The sequence below is a fragment of the Macaca fascicularis genome, chromosome 14, assembly GCF_037993035.2.
Source record: "Macaca fascicularis isolate 582-1 chromosome 14, T2T-MFA8v1.1".
Classification (NCBI taxonomy): Eukaryota; Metazoa; Chordata; class Mammalia; order Primates; family Cercopithecidae; genus Macaca; species Macaca fascicularis.
Window position 1 is genome coordinate 90,276,308 of NC_088388.1, and position 21,265 is coordinate 90,297,572.

The following is a 21,265-nucleotide window of genomic DNA, read 5'->3' on the forward strand; positions in this document are numbered from 1 at the left end:
GGGAAGCACAAGTTTTTTATTAAAAGAAGCCCCCTTAAAATAAGTACCACCTATTTTCTTTTAATAACCAGTCACCAAGGAAAGTTATCATACCAGCTTTAGCTTTTCAAAAGCTTCCTGATAGTATTGATCCAAGCATGGCCAGATGGTTTCTTACAAATAAACTCCAGGTGGACTGATATTAGTTTATTTTTAATCATTCCTGTTCTAAATATGCTTTTTTCTTCCACAGAACAAAGAATTGAATCAATGCCAGACTGTCTGGAGCCAGTAAAACTGAGGAAAATGATGACTACCAGGGAATAGATTTTAATATGTGTAATATGGTTTAGTTGACCACAATTATCAACAATCAATATATCATAGAAACAATATATTGTTGTCCCTAATAATCAGGCCTGGGTCTACAGAGTTGTACTGAGAACAGGATTAGTGTGGCCGATGATATATGAAGAACTGTCTTTGTCACACAGCCTGAAAGATTATTGAATGTCTACTTGGTCAAGCACTTAAAGCATGCATTCTTTAGCTACCCTTTTCTCTCTTCTTTTGTAAAATTCAGAAGATGTTCTGATCTCTGCGAATATAAAACTTACAACCTGCAAAATTTAAACCTCCAAATTGATGATAATCTTTTGGTGGATATAGGCATAGAAATAAAAACAATTATGTGTGAACAAAGGCTTATTTGTCTATAGGTAGATTTTGCCAGCTCAGTACTAGTTTCCTGGAAGGTTTCAGCGAGGAGTTGGTATATGAACAAAGAAGGTGATTACAATGTGATTCCTTTCTAATTTCTAAGAGTACAGTGTTCTATAATTGCTGAGTCAATGAATGAGATAACCCAGCACATTATAGCATCAGAGGAAAGAACTTTTCATTATGGGGGTCAGGAAAGAAAGATATTCCAGGAAAAGGAGTATCTCCTGTATATCCTGCAGGAGGAGTTGGAGCCAACCAGGTAGGCATGGTAGAAAATAGCACTTCAAGCTAAATGGTGGCTCTTATGATAAAGAAAAGCGGGGCCTCTCGGCAGCAGCCAGACTTTAGACTTGTCTGATACACCTCAGACATTATCTTTCCCATGTGCCACCTAACACCATATACTGCATTCGGTAAGTCAATGCTTTTGCTTAATGTTGCAGCTAGTGCCAAATATGGAAACACTAGAAAATAGGTAGCTAGCTCGATTTTTTATTATTTCGTTGACTTCTAGCAAAAGGCAATTTCCCTGTTTCTCCATCTGAAAGATGGTGATAAACATGATCAATATTTCTTCCGTATGCCCTTTTAAGGTGGCTAAAAGTATTACAATGTAATTTATGTGAAAGGACAATGAAAATTACCATTAAATATTAATATTTTCTGGATTCAAAATTAAGATGAGGAATTAGAACTAATAAAAGCATCAAATAAAAGGGAAGGTAATTAGTGAAGAAATTGTATAAATGGTATCCTGAGAAACCACATACAGTTAGTATTAACAAGATATATATGTGTGAGTGTGTGTATGGAGATATATATATATATATATATATATATATATATATATATATGCCAATCTAATATGAATAATCTTTCTGTCTGGACCCTATATTAAAATGCATCCTCAATTTACTGTAACAGAATTGGGTAAAGGAAGAAATTTACCTTAAGATTTTTCTTAAGTTTATTTTGTTTTCTTTCTAGTTGTTTTCAGAGCTTTTCACTGTCACAGTAGCCCTTGTCAGATAATAAGTTATTCACACATAATTTGGTATGTGTTGAAAAAAGAAAACACAAATGCTTTTGAATGATGCATTCTTACTTTTATAGTCAATAATATTTGTTTATTTCAGAAACAGCAAAACTGGTTAAAAACAAGAAAAAAAGGTCTATTAATACTTGTATCACTAAAAGGGAGTATTAAGGTTGAATAATATAAACCACACAAGGAATAGTAGGTTATCAGAGGTTATCTTTTATGTTTCAAAATGAATAAAATATAAATAAGAGAGAGAGAGTAAAAGAGACTCCATGTCTTCAAATAAATTTAAAGGGAGGGAAAGACTCACTACTAGAAGTGTCCAAGAGCTCAGAAACTTCCAAAGATGTGTTTATTTTCCATGGAAATTTGACTTGTAAATAACTGCTGTTAAGTGTTACTTTAAAATCAGGTACAGAGCTACAGAAAGTGTTTTTAAGAGACTGAGGAAACTAACGTAAATTCATATTCGTAAAATTTGAGGCTGGTGAATTGAAATGCTTCATTAAAGTAATCAGGATTCAAAACAATGCTGTCTTGTGGTGAGGTCTGCTGAGACTGCATTCCCAGCGCCATGCTATACTCATTTCCAATTCTCCTCTGTGTGTTCACTTAGGCCAGAGGAGACCGTGGGATGGGTGACTTGATTATTTTTCTAAGGTTGTTTTCTACCCCTCTTCACTGCAAGAAATATGAGAGATATTGAAATAATTTCACAGACTATCTTTGATTATACAATCTCCCATAATATGCCCTTCTCCCTAAACTTTTATCTGTATGGAAAACACTTTGAAGCAGAAGAAAATGTTATTAAAAAATATGTAAACATTAAAGCAGGCCTTCTTGAAATGTAATTGGGAATACGAAGTTGAGCGTTTGGTGCCCCGCTCTGAGTTTGCTTTACCTTTTGTAAATAAAAGAATTAAGTGTTTTTTATTTGCATTATATCAGCCACTAACACTTAGTGATCTGTTACTGTGTGCCAGGCAGTATGCTATGCTTTAAATGAATTACCTTATTTAATTTCTGATAAATCCTATGAAATAGGTACTATCATTATCCCAACTATGCAAATCAAGAATGTGAGACTTGGAGAGATTAAGTAACTTGACCTTAGTGTCACTGCTAACCGATGATGCAGACTTTAGAACCCTGACAATCTTACTTCAAAGCCAATGGAAACCTACATGGTTTGCTGCCTTTATGAGACGTTGTTACTGTACTTTAGTTCCAGGCCACTGATTCAGCCCATCCTATTGGCTGAGGTCAGTAGAAGCACTCTCAGGTCTAACCTAAGAACCACCTATATGAAAAGAGTGCTGTACCACTACATTGTTCTTTCTCTTAGGTCCACAATGTGTTTAAGTTCTTTTGTAGGACCAACTCATTAAGGGCACTTCAAAATGAGCTGTCTTCAGATTATGAAAGACTTACATAGATCCACTGAATTTTTTTCCCTCCAAAAAATGCAAAGACTATCTAAGATAATTATGCCATTCTCTCACGTTCCACAATCCTGAAGTTATTTCCTGAAAAAAGTTGATAGGATTTTTTTTCTATGTCAATGACATTTTTAAGCTACAGTGATCTCAGCTGCAGCTCTCAAGGAGCTCTATGTTAACAAAACCCTTTGTAGATAAATGAAAGATGAGAACTTGTATTCGTTATGCAGCTCTTTCTTAACCTAACCTTCAAACCACTCATTTGGCCTAATAAATTAAACCTTTTAGTTTTAATCATTTTAACCCACTTATGCCTGAGGTTACAATTTTTTTTTGAATATTTGCAATCAGACCTTGGTGATGACCCTGAGCAGTAGGATATAAATAACTCCCACGTGCTAAGCGTTCCAATAATGGAACACTAGGCATAGTTTAAATTAGGAAATTCCACTTCTCAAAGCTCTATTATCTCTTCCTATTTTCTATTAATAGCTGTCATTTATTGAGTTCTTCCAAACTACAGAAAATGTTGCCAAAAATCGACCTACATTAACTCATCAAGAGTACTACGTGAGTGTGATGATCCCCATTTCACAGAAGAATCCATAGCAAAAGAGACTCCTTGTCTCACTTACAGTCAAACAGCTGAGACTTGGTTCTTTTGCTCATTATCCTCTCATTCTGAAGCACATGTTTCTGATCGCTCTTATCACATTATCTCTCTACCTCTCTCCATTTGACTCCTTCAATATTTCTGTTACAAAAATATAAGTGCATACTAATCATTTCTTTGTAAAACATAGTAGCATTTGTTGCTTTTTTTAGAGAATTTAACTTTCCAGTATAATAGAGAACTAGGCTCATTACCATTTATTTGGATAAAATTGGCTGAAAAATAATCTAGAGTTAAAATTATTGAATTTGAAGTGAAAAATATTGTGAAATAAGCTCCCATTATCCCATTTCATTTTGCATTTTAGAGAGTTGACACAGCTTCAAATAAATTAAAGGGAAATCCTGGAGTCACACCCGAAAAATAATCTAGAGTTAAAATTATTGAATTTGAAGTGAAAAATATTGTGAAATAAGCTCCCATTATCCCATTTCATTTTGCATTTTAGAGAGTTGACACAGCTTCAAATACATTAAAGGGAAATCCTAGAGTCACACCCAGAGTACCCACAGAGGGAAGGCAACGGAAGAGCACCAGTGCCTCTGCATAATCACAATTACATTTGAAAATGTTACTTTTAAGTAGGTTGACAAAACCCAGAGACTGAATTTTTAAGTCTTCCTTTTTGTATATATTCTTTCTTTTTTTTTTTTTTTTTTACGTACATGCACTCAGTATTCAGCAAATACTGGTTCATTTCTTAATATGTGCCCCACACTGTTGTATGGCTGTTTTGTGGCTACAGCAGAGAAAAAAACAAAACAAAATAAAACAAACAAAACCCCCAATTCCTTATTGAACACATTGTAGTTGAGACACCGAGACAAATCAGGAAATAAAATATATAGAATATCAGCTGGTGATAAAAAGCTATGGAGAAAAATAAATCAGTGTTTAGTCTGTTCTCACACTGCTAATAAAGACATACCTGAGACTTAATTTATAAAAGAAAGAAATTTAATTGACTCACAGTTCCACATGGCTGGGGAGGCCTCACAATCATGGCAGAAGGCAAATGAGGAGCAAAGTCACATCTTGCATAACACAAGGCAAGAGAGGTTGGTAAGGGAACTCCCATTTATAGAACCATCAGATCTCGTGAGACTTACTCACTACAAGAATAGTATGGAGGAAACCACGCCCATGATTCAATTATCTGCACCTGGTCTCGTCCTTGACATGTGGAGATTATTACAATTCAAGGTGAGATTTGGGTGGGGGCAGAGAGAAACCATAACAATCAGGAAAAGGGGATAAGGTGGTAGAGAGAACTTTACAGAACAGGCACCTTATAAGCACAATAAGTCATACTAGATTAGGACTTCACCTTCAGGGCGTTATTTAACCAAAATTACTTCTTTAAAGGCTCTATTTCTAAATACAATCACATAAGGAGTTAGGAGTTCAACATGAAGATTGTGGTGGCATAATTCATTTCATAAAATGTCTTACTGTAAGAATGGAGTATTATTCAACATTTCAGCCTGTATGTCATGACACTGAATAAAAAGGAAGCAATTGGTTGACTTAGTTTATAGAATAGGTTCTAGCACTCTCCTTTTCAGAAGTTTCAACAGTTAATTCTTACCTATAAAAACTAAATTATTTAACCAATCCTATGACTTACTTAGCCATGTTCCTGGCCTGCCTTGGCTCCTATTATATACTTTCAAATAAACTACATTCTAACCATATTGAATTAGTTTCTGTTCCTAACTCAATCAGATGTGATTTCAGCTTTGTATTTTAGTCAAGTTTTTCTCTGAGCCTGGGATATCACCCCTCTGACTTCTAGCATGGCTACTTTTGTTTATGATTCTGAGCCAATTTTTTTCTGGCCTCCCATACAATAGTGTTAGAGAATGTATTTCATCCCTTTGTAATTGTAATTAGTTGCATGTATAATTGTCTTCCTCAGAGAAACATTTTATTTATCAACAATTTGATTTTCTCTCTTGCTTCTCCCAGGTCTCAGGGAAAAGGAAATTAAGTTCATATTAAAACTGAAAAATTCCATACAATTTTTTAACTAAAAAAATTACAAAATGATTTTTAAATGTAGAAATTCCAGAAAAGAAGAAAGAGAAGAAGAAATAGCTTTGGTCTGCTATAGAGTGAAACAGGATGTTGACTGAATTTTTTTCTCTCTACACTTTGAAGGACTTGGAAGAGGGAAGGTACTATTGGAAAGGATTTTGAATAAAGTTTAATTCCTGACTCAAATATGTAGAGTGTTCTTCTTTCCTTTCTTTGCTGCTTATATTACATTTACAAAAAAAAAAGAAAGAAAAAACAAAAAAAAACACAAAAAAACAGCAATCTCTTTCCAACAATTGAGAAGAGTCCAGGTCATGGTTTATGAGTAGAATCTGAACAAAAAACAAACATTTTTTATAGGTAATAATTTTCAGATTTATTTTATAAGAAAAATATATGGACTAAGAAATTAGGTTTCTTTTGAATCTTCATCAGTATACATTATATTTTGTTATTCATTTATATATAGTCTCTAATATGTTAATGAATCTAATAAAATAGAGAGAAATATCAAAGGTGCAAGTGAGTTCCAGAAAGTCTTTTTTTTAATGCAAAGAGGACCATACAAGAACATACATATATATATAAATATATAACAAAAGAGATCAATTAAATAATTAGTAATTCTGTACTTAAGACAACAAGTAAAGCACACTGCTAGTTTCTTGGATGAAAATAGAATCTGTGATGATACCCCTAAATTATTCTAGTTAGATCTGTCCCCAAAGTTAATCCAGTTAAATGTTTTATGAAACCTCTGTTTTTGTGGTTGCAATTTTTTTAGGTGAAAAAAAAAAAATTAACAAATACGTTGTGAATATTTCCTGAAACTTCTCTGGTTGAAATTTAAAACTTCCTATCCCTGTCAAATATACCCTGTACTTTCTATTTCCTTTGGTATTTCTTCCACAGGCTCTGATCTTCCTTTCTCCAACTCTCCATTCTTCCATCCTGCATACTTACTATACATCACAATGAAAACCAATCTATACATTTTTAATATGTTCTACCTGCTAGTACGTTCTAAGTCTTTTGCACATATCATCAGTCAAATTATATCAATATGCCATACTATCTATTGACGATGGCTTTGGTGGATTAACTTAAAGTGTAGGAGTATTGTTCAATTCATCGTCTACCCTTACAGCTCAAGTGGTTTATATTTTCTTTAACACCAAGAATTTTAACTAGACTTATTTCTCTTAACATAAATGTGGCTGAAATAGTTTTGACACCAAATTACTCATCTTAAACTAAGACTTAGTTAAATTTAGGTCTTCCATTTTAACTGATTTTGTTTGATCTAAGTAAGAATCAGAGGGTTCCAATAGGGACTGAGAGCATAATTATAAACAATCAAGGGTGAAGCCCACTGTCCTGTCAAGAACTAGGCCATCTTATAAATTCACTGTTCATTAGATTCACTACTGTCACCACACAAAGCTGATTCACATTTGTCTCTCCCTTTCAAACCTTCTGAGTTCCCTCACATCATGAGTATTGGGTATTGCTGGTGGAATGGGCACGGGGAGGGAGTTCTATGTCTGTTTCAACTACTTAATCTTATCTAGGGAGTCAGGACATGACAACGTTTCAGATTAAAACATTTTTTATGATCAAATTTTATTTATCAGTACAAAATTTTTTCTAGGCTGTTATAGATTTTATATCAGTGATTGCAACTCACATGTCTAAAGAATATAGGTATGTAACAAAAATGTATGAAGTAGAGCATATTCAAGGAAATAGGTGACAGGGACTAGGGCAAAGTGGAGGGTGTGTGTCTCAAATAGGCATTTAAATTCAAATTTGTTTCTAGTTTTCAATCGCTGTGTAGGTAAAAATGGAGACTAACAGTCTCCCAAATTTTGAATGAGAGTTCATATTTATTATTATGACCATGAGGCAACATGAAATATTTTAAATTATTTATTCTAGAATAGCTTAAATTTACAGAAACATTGTAAGAACAGCATGGAGAGTTCTGGTATGCCTTAAACCCCATTGACATTATTACTAACATCTTACATTATCACGGCACATTTGTCAAAACTGATAAACCTACACTGATAATTATTAACTAAAATCAATATATTATTCAGATTTTCTTAGTTTTTACCTAATACATTTTTTATTCTAGCATTCTATTACGATTTTTATATTTATATTTGTCTTTTCTCCTTAGACTTCTTTAGACTAAGAAGTTTTCTCTGGTTGTTTTCTCGAGGAATATAGATAAAATATTTTGTAGAATATACTTCAGATTTGTTTCTCATGTTTTTCTTATTGTTAGACTGGTTTTATGGTTTCTTTGGGGTAAGAATATAGCCAGCCTCCAAAATGGTGAGAGAATAAAATTTCTGTTGTGTAAGCCACACAATCTCTGTTATTTTGCTTTGATAACCAGGCTGATTAAAACGTTGTTGTCTTTTAGATAAATTAAGAACATTTAAAAGATAAAATGGTTATTTTAACTCTATATACTTTCTGATGATCTTTTTTGTGTATATACAAGTTTTTAATATATTATTTTCATTCCTAAAGAACTTACTTTAATATTTCTTGTAGAGGTGATCTGCAGGCAATGAATCCCCTGGGTTCTTGTTCATCTAAGAGTTCTCTATTTCTTCTTCACTTTTGAAGGATAATTTCAGTGGATATGAAGTTTGAGTTTGGTGTTTGTCTTTCACACATTAAATATTTCTCTATTTTCCTGCTGTTTGTTTTCTGATGAGAGTAATATTTGATCCTGTTACTCTATACTTAAACTATTTTTTTTCTTCTGGCTGATTTCAATTATGTTGACTTTCTTTATTCAGTTTGAATATAATTTACTTATGTGTTTTCTAGTGGCAGGAGAGGGTAGCAGAGTGGTAAGTAGATGAATCGGTTTGATATAATCTGAATTTTCTGAATCTGTGATTTGGTGTTTTCAATAATTGGAGGAAGTTTTCAGTCATTATTACTTTAAGTATTTCTTCTGCTTCATTCTCTCTCTCTTCTCTTTCTGTTATTCCAGTTACATGTATCACACCTTTTATCCTGCAGTCCTTACATATTCTGATCTACTTTTTGTTCTCATTGTTGTTTTATTTCACTCTTTTTAATCTGCAAAATTTCTGTTGGCCTACATTTAAGTTCGTTAAATAATTCCTCAGATGTGTGGAATCTAATGATAATCCTGGTGAAAGTATTCTTCATTTCTGTGATTATTTTTGTAATTTATGACATTTCCTTTTTATTCATCATTTCTCTTTTTCTGGTTACAGCGTCCATCTGGTCTTGTACATTGTGTGTGTGTGTGTTTTCCTGTTAAAACTTCTTTGACCTTAACCACAATTATTTTAAATGTCCTATCTATCTGATAATTTCAATATTTATGTTATATCTGAAACTGATTCTGCTACTGGCTTTGTCTCTTTAGACTGTGTTTTCTTCTTGTCTTTTGGTATGGATAATTTTTTTGTTGAAAGTCAAGCACGCTATAGAAGTGAAGTAAATAGGCCTTCATTGTGAGGATTTATGTTAATGTGGCTAATTGAGCTCTGTTTAATGTCTCACATAAGTACCGGAGGCTTCAAACTCCTCTCTTGTTCTTGCGTTCATACTCCTTGACTTTGAGTTCCCTTTGTAATGATGCTTAAAGAAGATCTGAGACTTGCAGCTCTTTCAGCCATAATTCATCATTATTATTACTATCATTTGAAGCTTTCTGTTGTTATGGAAGCCTGAGAATAAGGCATAATTCTATAATCTTCTAATGAAGTGTTAGTGGACCAGTGTTTCAGGGGTATGGCCATCAAAAGTATTCTAGTCTCTCTTCCAAGGTCATGTTTTGTTTGTTTTGCTTGCTTTCCCCTACTCCCTCTTCTGGTTGCAGTATAGTAATCTACTGTCTTGAAGCCTTTTCCCCTGTTGTCTACCCTCACCTTTACCCTGGTAGGTGAGGTGGAAGTTAGGAGAGGGCTGGAGTGTGAAGGAATCTCCTTCCCTTAGCTTGAATCAAGTTTCAGCATATGCTCTAAAAAATTCCTTCCTCAGGATGCCACGTCTTTGTTAAAGAGAAGACACTGGATGGGTTTCATGATACCATGTTTTCCCTACTCATGCCAGGGCCAGGAGGTGATCGTTCTCAGTTCCTCACAGTGGGAACCTAGAAGGTTTCCTAGAGTGAAGGCCTGCAAAAATATGTGGTTTACCTGATGACAAAGATCCCCAGGTGTTTCTCATTCTCATGATAGTCTGCACTCAACCTTCAGCACATCATCAAAACTAGCACTTAGCTGCCCCTAACAATTTAAGGGATTTAACAGCTTTTGTTCCAGGTGAGCAAGCCTCAGCTGTCTCTCACTGTAAGTGCTACTTTCTCCAGATTTTGGGAGATGCGGTTTGCCTTGTAATTGCAGTTCCCGGGTAATCTCAAGGTAAGATTTTTGCTCAGGTTTTTCTTGTTGTAAGAGTGGTAGTGATGGATAGCTCTTTAGATGTTGGACCTGAAACTGGAAACCCCAGGTTACCAATTTTTGATTGAATGGTTTTTGCCATCTGAACCCTGAACAGTGCTATCATCTGTGTTTCTTCTATCAACTAGCAAAGGGGTAAGAACACTGGAAAAACCTATTGCTTTTATGACAACAATATACACACACAAAATGCAGATTGTCTAACTTCAGCTGTCCTATCGCCACTGTTGAGAAAACAGAACTAAAAAAAAATCCATATCTTACTAATGAAATGAGTCTTAAAACTTAGTTGCACTACAATTGGAACCTATGGGGAAAAAAAATAGAAATAGTACCTTTATTCTATCTGTTATGAACCTATTCTTACTTAAAATGCCACTTAATATTTAACTAGAAAATTAAGAAATTTGGGGCCAGGCACTGTGTATCCCAACACTTTGGGAGGCCAAGGCAGGCAGATCATCTGAAGTCAAGACTTCCAGACCAGCCTGGCCAACATGGTGAAACCCTGTCTCTACTAAAAATACATAAATTAGCTGGGCATGGTGGTGCATGCCTGTAATCCCAGTTTCTAAGGAGACTGAGACATGAGAATCGCTTGAACCCAGGAGGCAGAGGTTGCAGTGAGCTGAGATCGCACCAAAAAAATAAAAATAAAAAAGAAAAGAAAATTAAGAAATTTCATTTAATCCCATTTGATAAACTTAGCCTGATAAGTAGTTTAAATAACCCCTCTAGGTAATATTATAACATGATTGAAATTTATCAGTATTTCTCTAGGACCCTGATGCTTTCATTAAGATGACATCTAGGCCAGGTGCGGTGGTTCATGCCTATAATCCCAGCACTTTGGGAGGCCGAGGCAGGCGAATCACCTGAGGTCAGGAGTGCGAGACTAGCCTGACCAACATGGTGAAACCCCATCTCTATCAAAAATACAAAAATTAGCCGGGCATGGTGGCAGGCACCTGTAATCCCAGCTACTCTGGTGACTGAGGCAGGAGAGCACTTGAATCCAGGAGGTGGAGGTTGCAGTGAGCAGAGAATATGCCACTGCACTCCAGTCTGGGTGACAGGGCAAGACTCTGTCTCAAAAACCAAACAAACAACCAAACAAACAAACAAACAAAAAGACATCTAGCTTTTTATGAGAGACTTGTGGTTTATCCACATGAATTTCTGTGGAAATTCTATGGTTTATTTTATAGTTGAGAGAGACAAAATCTTCAGAATCTTCTGATATCCTTTTACTGTATTCTGTATTTTTCTGGTCACTGAGAGCATTGATGATCTCCATGCTTGAAATTTGGGGTTTACATCCCACAGTCTTTCTAATGTTCTTTCATCAGAGAATGGTGATACTTCATTTGAAGGCCTTACTTTAGTTCCTCCTGGATGCATATCCCTGCATAGTTTCTTTCCTCTATCAAACCTGTGGGCCCACTGCTCTCTTGGGGAGAGTTGCCTCTTCCCACCAGGGCAGGATCCATAGAATCTTCTTGGCTTTCATGTCAGTTTTCATGTCACTGGGAACTGAAAAAAGCTCTGAAATGCCAAATTCAGATGGCTGTATCCCAGGTTGGTGTTATAACTGCTAGAGAAATAATTTGTTTCCGTAATCATAATCTAGTGACAGTGACTAAAATACTTCTGCAATAGTATTGCCATCATTTATCCTCAGCATCTCCACATTTGCTGAGTCTAAGCCAGTATAAGGAAACAAAATAGAGATGCATTTAACTATCTAGATATCTATCCTCCCTTTTCATAATCTATTTGGCCAGAAAGGATGATTCATTTCTAGATAATTATTTTTTCTTGCTTTCTGGCTAATGCAATAATCTGAGAACTTCAATATTTGATATTTAAAATGTAATTTGGGAATTTTGAAAAATCTTATTTTGTATAAAACTTGGAGAATTGTTTTATTGAATTATAATTTTAAATACAAGTCACAAGTATGTTTTCATTTGTTTTATTTGTATTCCTTATTTTTACATTTCTAAACTCTCCTTAGTTAGATGTAAGCCAAGACCTGAGAAGGATAAATAATGTATATTACAAAATTTAAAGGAGAACATTGCATTTTTTACTTTCAAATGATTACCCTCATTAAACCAGCAAGTCTCTAAGTTAGTGTTGCTCATGTTCTCTCAAGGAATACGGAAGATGGCAAAATCAGAACCTAGGGCTGAACATAGATCATGGGCTATTTTCTCCTTGCTCCTTAAGATTTTATAATCTTTGTGGGGTTCTCATCTGCAAATTCATGAAAGAGAAAATTCCTATGTGCCTTCATAGCATGCATTTCACATTCATATGACAAACTTTATTAATTGCATACTGTGTGCCAAGCACAGCGCTAGTCACTGGGACTATAACCATGAGAAGGACAGAAGTTTGAGAACATAGGGAGCTGATAATCTTCCAGGAGATGCAGGGACATTGACACAAAATTAAATCTGTTTTTATAAATGTTATCATAAAGAGAGGACAGTTTTTTCTTTGATTTTGCAACAATCTTTCAGCATTTATTTTTTTCTATTTTATATCTCTGTTATTTTGGGGACTGTCTTATTTATATACAAGTCTTTTGTCCCTTAAGGGCCAAGAATAAGACCTTCTCCTAAATATACAGCCAGCAGAATTGAATTAACATTTTATTGACAGTAAAAAAAACAAAAATTTGACTCTCAGCTCAGTTGCTTTAATAGTTGAATGACCTGAGGCCAGTCCTTTGACCTCTCTAGACTTAGTTATGCTCGTCTATAAAATTGAAGCGATAATAACCATTTACAGAGTTATGGTAAATGCGTTAATATATGTGACTAACATTTTTAAGTGTGTACAGATCTATAGAGAAACAGGTGTTAAAAATTTACTTTGCAAGTATTTAACATTCTGGTATTCAATTACACATTGCTAAGGACTGCAAACAGATTGTGTCTAAATATTAAAAGCCGTTTTTACATAAAAAATATTAAAGATAAATGCAGTTTATCTTTAAAAAGTTTCCTATTAATGGAAGCAAACTTAGATTGGACACAAAATAAAGATTTTGCTCTTCCAATCATGACTTCATATCCATAAAAGAAGTCCTTAAAACATCACATCCTTCAGGCAATTCAACACTCAACTCACTTTTTGGATGTCATAAATTTCATCTAGGAAAAACTTACAAGATGGCTAGTCTCCAAGATATTGTAATTAAATGAACTGTTGAGACTTACAGAAAGAAAACAAGGTTTTAAGGACATATAAAGGTTTTAATAACATATAAAACATTTTTCAAAGACAGTGGTGATGGTAAAGGAAAGCTATAAATATGATAAGGCCAGAAGCAAGACATAATAGAGAAACAGCTTATACAGTTTTAGAAGATTGCAACATCAGATAATACGTCAAAAATGTACCACTGCACATTTATTTAAGTGAACTAAGGGGAATGTTTGTATTAATAGCTACCCTGACAAGGAATGCAGAAAGCCAAAATCAAACAAGATAACTCAGTCTTATCCACAAAGAGCCTAAAATGGGTCAGGTGAATATCCAGAAACTTACTTAGAAATTCACCGTGGAATGTGTTGGTCACTTCAAATTTCTTAATGAAACTCAAGTGAAGTAATTTGCAAGGTCATTTGGATGAGTAAATATAGCAAAGTCATATATAGCTCTCACTCTTACTAGCAGGTCTGGTAACTCCCACCTGTTTGTTATTGGAGTAGGGGTGACAATAAGCTGCTGTTTTATAAATTTAAGGAGTCTCATGGGTCATATCACCGGTTCCAAAAAATAAATGAATAAATTATGAGATTAACAGTAAAATTTCCATTTTAATGAAAAGACTATACTAATTCAAATGAGGACCCTACTGTTGAGGAAACATTTGCTCCTCACACATAAACATGAAATATACCCTAACTTATTGATGAGCTGCAGTCGTGAATCCAGGCACAATGTGTCATTATAGCACCACTGTTGTGCAATTGCAAGAAGGCTAGCCAGGGATCTTGCTTAGTCTCTGACTGCAACAGTTACCCACCCAAGGATTGTACTTAGTTTCTGTGGTCCTCATTAAGCAATCAAGCTAACCTACCACATACTCCCTAATAAAAATATGAGCCAATGCCAATCATATGTCTATCTAGTCAGAAATATTGAAACAATTCTTAAATCTCTGCATTCCTGGATGAATCTTTTGAGTTGCAACTTGAGAAAAGTAAAAATAACTGTGTTAAGTTAGAACACCAATTATGTAAGCATGAGGTGAAGAGGTCAGAGTTAACGACAAAAAAACAGAAATGAAATCTAGGGTATTCAGTTGACATAAGTTCCTAATCAATCAACCATATGATATGGCTCTTCCAAATAAAGAAGTATGTCAGTTGGATAAATGCCTGAAACATCAAATTATAAAATATTTTCATCTCATTTTTCAGAAGAGGAAATAAGGTCATGAAATTTAAGTAACTTGTACTGAATCACAAATCTACTGCTATGGCTAGAAATGGAGCCAGATCTGACTCCAAAGGCTATATGTTTTTTGCTTTTTGTTTTTTTTTTTCCTGAAATAACACTGATGAGGAAATTCAAAACCATAATACATGAGAAATAAAGAATTACTAGATGTTTTTTTCCTTGGCATTGGAAAGCATGAAGAATGGTGAAAATGAGAAAAAAGTCTTGATTGTATACTTCAAATATCTGATGATTTATTGATGACACAAAAGATAATAGAGAAACAAATAAATTGAATTTAAGAAAAGCAAGATATTTATTGAATTAGAAATATCTGAAGAAATGAATGGACTACTTACCTGGTAATGAATTTCCCTACAAGAAATGTGTTGAAGTAGAAGACTAAATATTTACCAAAAGAATTATTACAGAGAGAATTTAAGTATTGTGAAATGGCCATGTCAGATTATATTAAACTCTGACCCTCAGAATTTTTGATTCTATGATACTATGAAAGCACACATAAAATATAGGAAAACATCCAGGCTAGCCTGTCAGGGCTTTGTCCTGGCTTCTTCACCTGATCTAAGTTAACCTAAGAATGGCTACCAAGAAATAGGGAAAACCAGGGAAAGAAGGACAGAATGTTAGTTGCCTTCAGCAGTGCAGCCTCAGTTTTAGAATGAGAGAATGCCATCATGCATGATGCTTTGGTTCCCAAGAGACACTCAGTGATATGATTTAGGCAAGTGCATCATGTTACTCACCTTGATACCTACCTAATGACCTGCTTCCCCAGAGGACCAAATAACAGCTTATCATTGGCCTAATAATACTCTCCTCTGAGGTCTCCTACCTCTGCTTCCCTCCATTACTGATTGGCTGCATGACCCTGATCAAGTTACAGCTGTCTCCTGGGTGCACTGAGCAGCACTAGCAGTCTTTCAATCTAATTTACTGTAGAAATAAAGAGTAACTCAGAAATGATCTATAGAAGTAGCGACAATGCGCAGGAGACTTAACAAACTCCAGAGCATGGTACTTGCAGCAGAAGAGATATCCAGGTCAGTAATTTAACAACCAAGTCCAAAAATAAAAGTGCAGATGTTCATCTTATCACTTACATATTAGGTAATTCAGATATGCATTATAGAGTGCTAAGTTGTCATAGGACTCATGTGAGGTCTTTTCATGGTCTTTGATGATGGGAGCATCTCATGTACACAAAGTACCACTAATGAGGTCCTGGATGTTTGATGAGAAATATTTTCCAGAGTGGAAGAAGGTAGATCCGTAACAGTTCTATACTGGGCACTATCATAGGCTATTTGCATGTATTATTACCAAAAATCTTCACAATGACTGTAGTAGTAGGTACAATTGTCCCAATTATATATATGGGGAAAATTCCATCAGTGATAGGTTATTGTCTGTTCCAGTTCAGATCTTATTCATTATGCCATTTCAGGCATGTGATTCAACATTATTGATATGCAGTTTTTAATATATGTGTATAGTAGTAATGTATACATTTTATTACATCTGTATTATAATACATAAAATGTGTAAAATAGTTAGAATAGCATTATGGTAATAATAACAAAGAATTATAATGCACTAAAGCACCATGATAACATAATGTAAACATGCTTTGCAACAGCCAGTCATTTCTTTCACCCAAACCGGGTTCTCAAATGGAGGCGGGCAAAAGTTTTTATAGTTGATGAAAATGTGATTGGGATAAAGAAATAAGAAGGGAGAGAATAGTTAAAAAAAATATAAAAAAAAGAGGGGTTTGGAGGGAAACATTAGACTGAGAAATAATACCAGGCAAACTCTTCATGGGAAACAAGGAAGTAAAATGTGGGTCCTCATGTCACCAGTAATCCATTAATCTCTAGACCTAGCGTCTTTCAACAGAGTGAGAGAAACAGGTGTCAATTAACTGTGAAGTTTTGGAAGTCCCAAGCATTTAGAAAACTCCAAGTTCTTCCCATTCATTTTAAGGTACAGCTAAAAAATATCAGCAGGTACACTAAATAGCAGTTGGAACTGGGATATGTTTGGATCGCTAAGGCCACACTGGAATTTCTAATTGTCAGTTGTGCAGGTTAACTCCAGTTATTTCATTAACCTTCTAATACCAATCCTTAATTTTACTTGAATGAGTTTTTTGGGCCAAATCTATCAAATTATGACAATGTTTTCCTTTAATAATAACCAGTACTATATACTGAGATTTTTCTCTATTCCTATCACCGCCTTAATCACTATTCATTACGTATTAATAACATGAATTCTCATTTAATAACCCTAATCTTGTGACACTGGTAGCATTATTATCCCTCATGCATAGATGAGGGAGTTGAGGCTCAGAGAGGCTAAGCTAAAGCTAGTTGACAAGGTTACACGTTGTTTCAGTTATCAACTGAAGTGTGACAACCACACAGAAATTTAATAGCTTAAAAACATCCATCATTCTATTTGCTCTAAATTCTACCAGTCAGAGATTTGCAGGATTTCTGGGTTCTACCACAGATTGGACTGGACCCAGTAGAGGCACCATGGGGGAAGCATTACAGGGCTGGACATGAGGGTGGAGGCATCACAAGGTCTAGGGTATCATTTGGGGGTGGCTTCAATGGCTGGGGCTGGATAGGACAGCTGGGTGAGCCATATGTCTGGTATTTATTTTGTTTATTGTAATTGTTTATTGTCTGGGTCCCCTGCTATTTATCCACAAGTCTGGCATGAGCCCTGCATGGTGATCTCATGCTTGCAAAAGAGTTTTCCAAAAGACAAGTCCATGAAAAAAGTGTTTAGTTAGTATCTGCTTGCATCACTTTTGCTAACATCTCACTGGCCATAACAAGTCACATGAAAAAGTGCTGTGACTGTGGGACAGGGTTAAACAATGTCTAGAAGACAAAAGATACAATACTGGCATTTTAGAGAGCTTTGAGACCCACCAGAAGGTACATTTGGACTAGGCTGATGTTTGCGTGTGTGTGGAGGGGAGAAGGTTGTCACTTGAGACTACAGGGGAAGAAAAACAGAACTATAGAATTTCAGAGAGTTACCATCTATCTAGTTCAACCCTTCATTTTACATGTAAATAAATTGGAGTCACAATAGAAAAGTGCCAGGCTAGGCACATAAATCTAACTATTGGCAACGACTAGATTCAGAATGCAGATGACACCAAAATCCAAAGGAGAAGCTCTAATGGAGAGTTTGCAGCATGTGGTAATAGTGAAGAATGTGAGTAGAATTCATGGCCTGAAAACAGCTTAAGTGGAGATTAAAAGAGCCAATCAGTGAAGAGTCTGAGAGTCCAAACATGTGAAGTTAAGTAACACGCTTGAGAATTAATTTGCATTGCCCCTTGCCTGCACTGATCAAGCTGAAACACCATATCCCTCTCACACGTCACTGCCTAGTATCTTTCTACTTATTATTTCCTTGGAGTACTTACACTCTGCTCTTCATCTACAGATCTACATCGGAGTATCTATCTTGGGGTATAAGCTCCTAAAAAGCAAAAGGTAAATTATCTTAAATACAGCATAAAGTAAAATTAAGTACGTAATAAAGGCTTTGGGATTATGAAAATGAGGATACATGTCTGATGCCTTAAATTCATCTAGGGGATCATATCTAGAGCATCTCCTGTCTAGCACATTTCGTGCTTTTTAATACAGAGTTTGTATGTAATCAGCTTAAAACTATAAAGTAGGTATGTTTTGAATGCTTTGATTTTTCCCCAAATGAGGAAACTAAAAGTGAAGGTGGCTAAATGGTTTTCCCACGTCATACAGCTAGTAAATACAACATCATAGATTTAAAATTTGACAGTTACCCTTGTGCTGCTTTTTCTTTAGTACAACTAAACCATAGTCCCAAGTAATATAGGACAGACTATGCAAAACCCAGCAAGGTGTGAATGCAGTATCAGACTTTTACGCTTAACATAATTTTGTAAAAATTATATAACCTCTATGAGTTTGAGTACTTTCATTTGCGAAATGAGTTGGACAAGATTATTTCTTGTATGCACTTCACCTCCAAAATATCTGTAGCATTCACGGAAAATTGCCAGGGCAATGATATTCAATGCAGCGCCATCTGGTGTTCACCGATGAGATTAGCTGACAGTTCTTGTTAAATGGAAGAAAAAAAAAAAAAGAAGAAAGAAAAAGAAAAAACAGCAAAATAACTCCAAAATATGTAAGTGATAAGTATGCACTATGTACCCAAGATACATCCCACTGCAGATTTTATTCATTTTCTAGTATGTTTATAAAGTATGTGTTAAAATATCAAAAGCATTACACTAACTGGATTCTCGTACAATGTCGTATACAGGGATAGACACTGCCCTCACATATAAATGGAGTAGATTATACCTGCACATTTCATATTCACCATAAAATAAGTAATAGGTCCCATCATATTTCTATGCAATTTGGGTTAAATACATTTTAATCCCATGTAGCGACATGCATTTGAACAGTAACCAGGACTATTGTATTTGAACTGTGTAATTATACACTGGATCTCTCAGAGGCAGAAAATGTATAATTATGAAGTTCCCTACAGTATAAAAAAACACAACTCTGTGGTGCTAGGGAGAAATCACAATCCCCATTGATATACTGCCTATGATTCCACATCCCCAACTTCAGTGTCTACTTAACTTCCTATACAGTGTAATTAGGCATGGGTTGAGTTGGAAGACAAACCATAGCTAATACATTAACAGCATCTCTTATTCACAAATAGGCAAAGAGCATTCCACCAGTCATACCAACAGCTTCCCTTACACATAATACAAGCAATTTGCCATTTCACATAGAGACACTATTATATTTTTTGCTTTCAAAACAAGATTATAAAAATATTTCCCCGAGCCACTCAAAATGCAGCCTTTGTATTGGTATTATATAGATTTCCTAGATGCATGAAACATAATTTCACAGGGGAGTTAAAGTGATGAGGTATGCTAAGTAAAAAGGAATGCAAACTAAACAGGGCTATATGTTAGATTTCTTGCCTGCTTTCTCAATAGATGAGCACTACAGAGACTTCCTAAAGGACATGACTAAAGGATGTGGCTTATATTTTGAAATTCTTTTGACACTTAATTATAAAGTCCTTCACTTAAATTTGCTTAAAAGTTAATTAAATATCTATAGAATTTGGGAGAAGAGTCTTTATAGCAGCTTGCATGAAAACCTTAGTACATATAGGCTTCACATGAGCCAATGAGACGATACGCTAAGAAAGTGCCTTGACCAGCATTAGTGAGTGCAATGCCTAAACCTTAGGAAGTAGCAGCCCCACAATGCCACAGTAAATAGTCTGAATGCTCTAGAGAAGGTAGGGAAATGAAATCAAGTAAAACAAAAAAACTGAAAGAACATATGTTTAATCTAGTCTTAGAGGGAAGTCATATAATGAGCAAATGAAAATTTTCAGATAGTTAAAAGTACTATGTAAAGTGAAAAAAGGGATGCAATAGAAAAGATTCAGAAAGTAGAAACTGTTTGAGATAAAGTGAGAAAGATATAAATTTTCCAATAAAGTGAGAGTTGAGCTGAAAGATCAATAATAAGAGAGAGGCAGCTTTGCAGGAATCTCAAGAAAAAAATTCTAGGTATGAACAAAAGCAAGTGCAAAGTTCCTGGGACCAAACAATGAAAGAACAGAGAATCTGCAGCAAAAAGAGCAGGAGAATTGTAAGCAGTGACCACTTTCATACTAGGTGTGAAAACAAGATTAACATTGTTTGGAAATAAAACTAGAAAAGGGTGAAAGAATTAAAACATCTTAACTATAAAGTCAAGTTACATGTGAAAATTGATCAGGTTGTAATGGAATCCAATTTATTCTCGTCTATTTTAAAGCAGCTATTAATGATTCTAATTTAAAGATCTTATGTTACATAGCAATTCACTTTGTCATTGTATGCTCAAGTTTTGTAGGCATTTGTCCTTTATATCATTTCTATACAATTAAATGAGCATTAATAAGATAAAAAAAATTTCAGAGTATTAAAAGCTATTTATGGATTCATACATGATTAGTTTATTGCTGATTTTAAAAGAAATTTTAAAATAAATCAAAATGCTTAGACTCTGACTATTAAGATGTACAAGAGAGTTGATTTTTCCATTTTTTTTAACTTAGGTGTATGTGCCTAGGAATTTATTCATTTCTTCTAGGTTGTCTGATTTATTTGCGTAGAGGTGTTTGTAGTAGTTTCTGATGGTAGTTTGTATTTCTGTGGTATACGTGGTGATAACCCCTTTATCATTTTTTATTGTGTCTTTTTGATTCTTTTCTATTTTCTTCTTTATTAGTCTGACTAGCAGTCTATCTATTTTGTTAATCTTTTTGAAAAAACAGCTACTGGATTCACTGATTTTTTGACGGTTTTTTTTTTGTG